Genomic DNA, 6,106 nt, shown 5'->3' on the forward strand with positions numbered 1-6,106 from the left:
TCCCCTGGTGTCCACAGCATATTGGTTTCAGGGCCCCCCAGAGATACCCAAACCCACAGACACTGAAGTCCCTTATATAAAGTGGTGTAGTATTTGCATCCCTAGATGATTTATAAAACCTAATATACTGTGAACTATGTAAATGGCTGTACTGTATTGTTTAGAGCAGGAATCCCAAACCCTAGGCACAGGGCTCTGGCCTGTTAGGGACCAGGCTTTGCAACAGGAGGTCAGCAGTGGGCAAGCAAAGCTTCGTCTGGGTTTACAGCTGCTCCCATTACAGCTGCTCTCACTCACTGCCTGAGCTTCGCCTCCTGTCAGATCAGGGAAGCACTCAATTCTCACAGGAGGCTGTGATCCCCAACTGTGAGTTGTGAACTTGACTTTAATCAGAGCCACCTAGCAGATTAGTAAGGCTCTGGGTGTGTCTGATTGACAATAGATCACACACTGAGGAGACAAGACCCGCCCCAGATGTGGTGGCAATGTCCAATAGGCTTGTAGCCTGGAGAAGGAAATGAAAGAGGAGGTCCACCCTTTGCGTTTTCAGAGGGGCTCCAGGCTTCACCACTGCTCTTGGACATTTACCTCCAGTGCCTTCAGGTTCCCAGAATAAACTCTTTAGCTTTGAAACACAGACCCTTTGGCTTTCTGACATGAACTCACACCAGACTCTCCAGTGGGCTCCAGTCCTTTAACCGTGAACTGGGTCCTCTGCTCTCCAGCACACAGGCGGCCATGCTACATGCTTCCACCCCGGACTCCACAGGCAGCCACTGTAAGCTACTTAGTAAATCCTTTATGTATCACATATTTATATATCCCAGGTATATCATACACATCACATACCTATCATATATAGCATATATATAGCACATATATATGTTACAACATACACATCACCTATATCCCACACAGACATCTCATATGCATCACATATACCTCCACATCACATTTGTATCATATACATCACATATGTATCATTTATCTTATGCATCAAATATGTCACATGTATATATCACATATATATCAATATATACTACATAACACCTTATCAAATATTGTATACGTGCTTGTATCACATATGTCACATATACATTGTGTGTACCACACATACCTCACATATCTCATAGACAAACATATGTATTTGTGTATCATACTCAGACTCTACTGTGAACTACACAGGTTGCCTGCTCCTTCCTTCCTCTTCTCCTTTGAATTACCTCCAAACTATTCTCCCCAGCCCTGTCCTCTGGTCGAAAAATTATCTTTCAGGAAATATGGTTTCTGCTGCCAAAAAGATTGGAATAATGACAAGTTTAAAAAAATCCAAGTGTCAGTACAAACGCAGTTTCTGTCCTGAGTGCTTTCCATCTGCATTGGTTGAGTCTGAGACACAGAACCCACACAGACATCGAGGGTCAGTGGCAGACAGTGCAATTAGGACGGCAGGGGTGTCCCCAAGCCTGACCACCGAGAAAGGATTTTCTTGCAAACAGCGGAAACCACTTGGCCAGTTCAAGGGACTCACGCCTGAGTGACTACTGCTCGATTTAGAGTCACGGTAGGAGCTGGAGAGGGGCGTCTCGGGGGAGGGCCCAGAGATAGTTCCCAGCACACTGCCATCTGTCACACAGTGGGACCACTGAGCCCACTGGCTCCAAGGCCATCCCAGCTGGCGAAATGACTGCCTTGCCCACCCTCGCCCTCGGGCCACTGGGCTCAGGTCCAAATTGACATCTCTGCTTGTGTAGCTCATTGGTGAACTCTGTTGCAAGGAAACCTGGGAAATGGAGTTTTTTTGTTTTTTGTTTTTGTCTTTTTCCTTTTTATTGGTACCGGGGATGGAGTTTTTAACTTCCCAGCAGCTGTGGAACCAACAGGGGTTCCAACAGGAGTCAGAATGGGGAAAGGGACATCGGTGACACATAGGCTCTGGCCCCAGGACATCAGGTCCCTGAGGTCCAGAAATCAGGACCTCAGAGAGTGGAGGTGGGGGCTGGGGTGGGTTGTGGACAGGGACAGGAGAGAATACACGAGAGGCAGAATGTCACCAGGCTGCAGAGTGGCCGACAGACAGTGTGTGGGACTGAGCCCACAGCTGGAGCTCAGGGCTGCTGACAGGACTTCCTGGGTCCCACCGAGGCCAGGCTTTCTTTTCCCTGTGTCTGCTCCCTCACACCGCCAGCCCTCAGCCTGGAGCCCAGACTACATCTGATCCCCAAGGCCACCTGGCCAGCCTCTTGGGCCATGCTCCCTGATCAGAATGACCTCCCATGTGCAAGTAAAAAAAGGACTAGAGCTTAATGAACTCATCCTGGGTACGGGCCTGGGCCGCACTGGAACCTCAGCGGTGAGTTTCTAAGCCAGGGAGGAACACAAGAAGAAGACAGCAGGCATGAGCTGGGCGGCCAGCCTGATGTCCAAGAACACTGCCAACTTCACAGTTAGGTACCACGGTAAGGCACAAAGTCCCAACTCCCAGAAAGAGCTTCCCCAGTAGGAGGTGAGCCCCATGGCTGGCCTCTAGGTAGGACAAAAGCCAGGTTCCTTATATATACCCTGCCATCCACTGTCTGCTTTCCTAAGTAACCTGAGCACCTGCCCCGGGTGTCCTAGCAGGAGGAGGTAAGGCTCCTATCCACAGTTCAGACAATTAAAGCACTGGTTCTCATGTTTTTGACCTTGCAGTCAACCCTCTTCCCAAAGGGTCTGGCCCAGGCCCTGGAGGGATCCGGGGAAGTGACCACTCAGAGTGGGCAGGCGCCGATCCGGAATAGAGTCTCTGGAGAATTACAGATCTAGTTTGTGGACCAGAGCTGGTTGAGCTGGGAAACAAAACCCATGTGTTGGGCAGATAAGATTAATGTTTTTCTTTTTTTTTTTTTTATTTTATTTATTTATTTATTTTTTTGTCTTTTTCGTTTTTATCGGTACCAGGGATCGAACTCACGACTGCCTGCTTGCAAGGCAGGAGCTTATTCCGCTGAGCTAAATCCCCAGCCCCAAAATTAATGTTTTTCTTTTCACTTGTCTTCCTAATATTTTTTATGAAGTTTCTTTGTAAATGTCTGAAAAAGGAAAATAATTTCTCTGAACTTGACGGGCGTTTCATGAATCACTGTACTAGGAAGACACAGATCATGCTCCTGAATTTATCTTGCTTTATTTTTGGTGGCTGCCGTAGTGGGCCTGAGGGGTTTAGGTCACATACAGTCGGCCTATGGTTTCCTGCTCCACAGATTCAACTCACTGTGGATTTTGTTTTATAAAACTGTGTGTGTCCTCAGTTGGAAAGGAAACGGTGACATTTTTTCTAGCGTTGTTCCACTGCTTTACCCTTTTTATTGTTTGCTGTCATAGAGCAGTATTTAGGAAGCAAAGCAAAATGGAGTGACATTGGTTCAGGTCCCTTAAAATGGAGTGGAGAGATCATTGCTAAGGCACGTCTCAGCCTGGACACAGCTGAACCTTTGCATGGGGTTGCAGAGAGTTCCCTCCCCAGGTGAGCTGGACTGAGCCAGACTGAGGCTTCCTGAAATGTCGTTTGCTGACCTCTGTGACCCTGGTCCTTGTGCGAGGGACCCTTTTCCTCCAGCTACCTGCAGACTCACACAGCACACCGAATCCCTCATTTACGAGACAGCTTCATTTCTGCCAGCACCCACCAGGACTCCAAACCAGAGCATAACTGCTGGCCCTTCTGCTTTAAAGCCCAAAACGCAGACACCATTTCATCAACCCTCAGAGCGCATCTTCAAGACAACCCGACTGTGTTTTTCATGGCTGGAATCTTAATTAGCTCCAAATAAATATAATTTACTTGGTTCTGGATGAAGCTGATTTTTATTCTCTCTGGACAACTACTTACATAGCATTTACACTGCTCTAGGTATTATAAATAATCCAGAGAGAATTTAAAGTGGAGGAAGTTGAGCACACAAATAAAACATTGTTTCACCCTTATGTAAGTGCAGAGAGGTCGCGGGAGAAAGCATGCAGGGCACAAAGGATTGTTCCAGGAACCGGCCCACCAAACCAGGCCAGCAAAACAGCCAGCCTTATCTTTAAGGCTGCTTTTTCTTCTTAGCAGCTGACCGCAGGATTGCCAGCTGCGACCCAGAGGCTAACTTTAGTAACTGCCACGCTTGCTGCTTGGGGGTTTCCAGCTCCTTCAAATATCTTTGGCAGATTTTTCTGTCCTGATCAAACCTTCCACCTTTTCTTCATTCTCCAGAGGCACGGAGGCCACCTGGCATGTGTGTGTGTGTGGTGTCCCAGATTGTAACTGTATTCTTTATGGCCCCATAAAAAAAATCTCCCTTTACTGGAGATTCCATTTTGTCTGCTTTTGGGGAAGAATGGGGAGATGGGCCTGGGCAGTACACTAATCTCATACCATTGGATAGCATCGATTTGAGCACCTTCCGATTCTGGTCTCTGAGAGGTTCTGGGTCCACTCCCCTGTGGACATTGAAGGACGATGCACTTCCACATACACACTCCTAGGCTCTAGACACTTGTGTGGGCATCTCCTGGTTGGCTTGCTTTTGCCCCAGTAGGGTAGGCAGGTGTGGTTTGGGGCATTGGTATCCATACATCCCGGGCCTTTTTCTTTCCTGCAAAAACCAAATATGCTTTCACAGCACACAGGTGTAGGAGTTGGGTCCGGGACGTAGATGGCGGATTGAACACCTGCATCTCCTCCCTTCTGCTCCAGGGACCCTGTCATATCGTGGAAAAGGAGGGGGACAGGTGAGCGACAGTGCAGCTGAAAAGCAGGTCAAGGCCAAAGGTGACAGTGGAGAAGCCGAAGCATCTCCAAAAGGCTCAGAGATGTCTGTCCCAGCGACTTCTGGAAGGGGGGACAGGAAGGGCCCTGAGCAGCCCTGGAGAAGCAGGTGGGGGTGCAGTTTCCCCACCTCCACTCTCCAGCCCCTGCTCCCAAGCCCACGAGGGCCTGGAGACTCAGGCTGAGGAGCAGGCACGGAGGGTCTCGGGCGAGCATCAGTGCGACGAGGGAGGGTCCCCACTGCATGAGAGTGAGACACATCACACCCTGAGACAGGGGCAGCAGTCACCTTTCTCACCTTCACTTTCCAGCGTACCACAAACAGCCTGCTCCTCACAGCTCTGCAAAACCTGCCTTAGCTGGACACAGACTAAAAATGTTCATTATGGGTCCTGGGCATCCAATGAAATGCTGCCTTTCAGATGGCTTCTCCCTTTGGGTCGCTAGACTATCCCTAAGCTTGTTAATGATAGGACGTGAGTTCTATGCAAGACAATGCATGCAATGGTGCAATCCTTTGCTTTAGGTCTGAATGTGGGGTTGAATTACAGGCAAGCAGCTGTCTGTGATGCAATCTGAGCAGGAGGGAGGCTTTGGGGGGGGGCAGCCCCAAGTGCCTGTCCTGTGACCCCAGAGCTGAGACTGTGCTTTGAGTCCCACAGGAGAAGCAGCTCTTGGGGTCTCCTGGCCCAGGCTATGTGCGCTGCAGGGATCTGTTGGCAGAGCTACAGAATAAATGTCATACCCGCCTCACCAACTTGCATGCTGAGACTCCAGCTCCACCAGATTTCCTTAATCCATTCTGTGCCCCACTCACAGAACCCCAGACTGAGGATCTGCAGAAGCAGACCTACTTCCTGCAGTTACAAAGACTAAGAGTCCAAAGTCAAGGCCTTGAACCCCGAGGGGCTGCCTGGGACCGCAGCCCAGGGCAGGGGGCGGGAAGCCAAGAGAGCTCACGGGAAGGACAGGCGGGGGGAGGAGCCGTTCCTGCAGTAACGAGCTCACTGCTGTGACAGTGGCCTTGGCCTACTCACCAGGGCTGGGGACGAACCTTCATGACTAATTATCTCTTAAAGATTGCCGTGGGGATTGAGTCCCCAGTATGTGCACTTTAGGGGACACTATGTATCATAGAGATAGTCACAGAAGGTAGGCTCCGCTTAGATGTGGTTGTGGGGAGGAGTGGGTGAGTTTAAAAGGAGAGGAAGTGATCCCAGAGCCCTTCCCCAGCCCCACACACCGAGGAGGTGCCTTCCACAGGCTGGAGAGAGTCCTGGTCAGGTGATAGCCAGGCCACATCCTCAGTCCAGA

Source organism: Cavia porcellus, unplaced genomic scaffold, assembly GCF_034190915.1.
Source record: "Cavia porcellus strain 051 isolate PalLab524CR breed Dunkin Hartley unplaced genomic scaffold, mCavPor4.1 scaffold_18, whole genome shotgun sequence".
Lineage (NCBI taxonomy): Eukaryota > Metazoa > Chordata > Mammalia > Rodentia > Caviidae > Cavia > Cavia porcellus.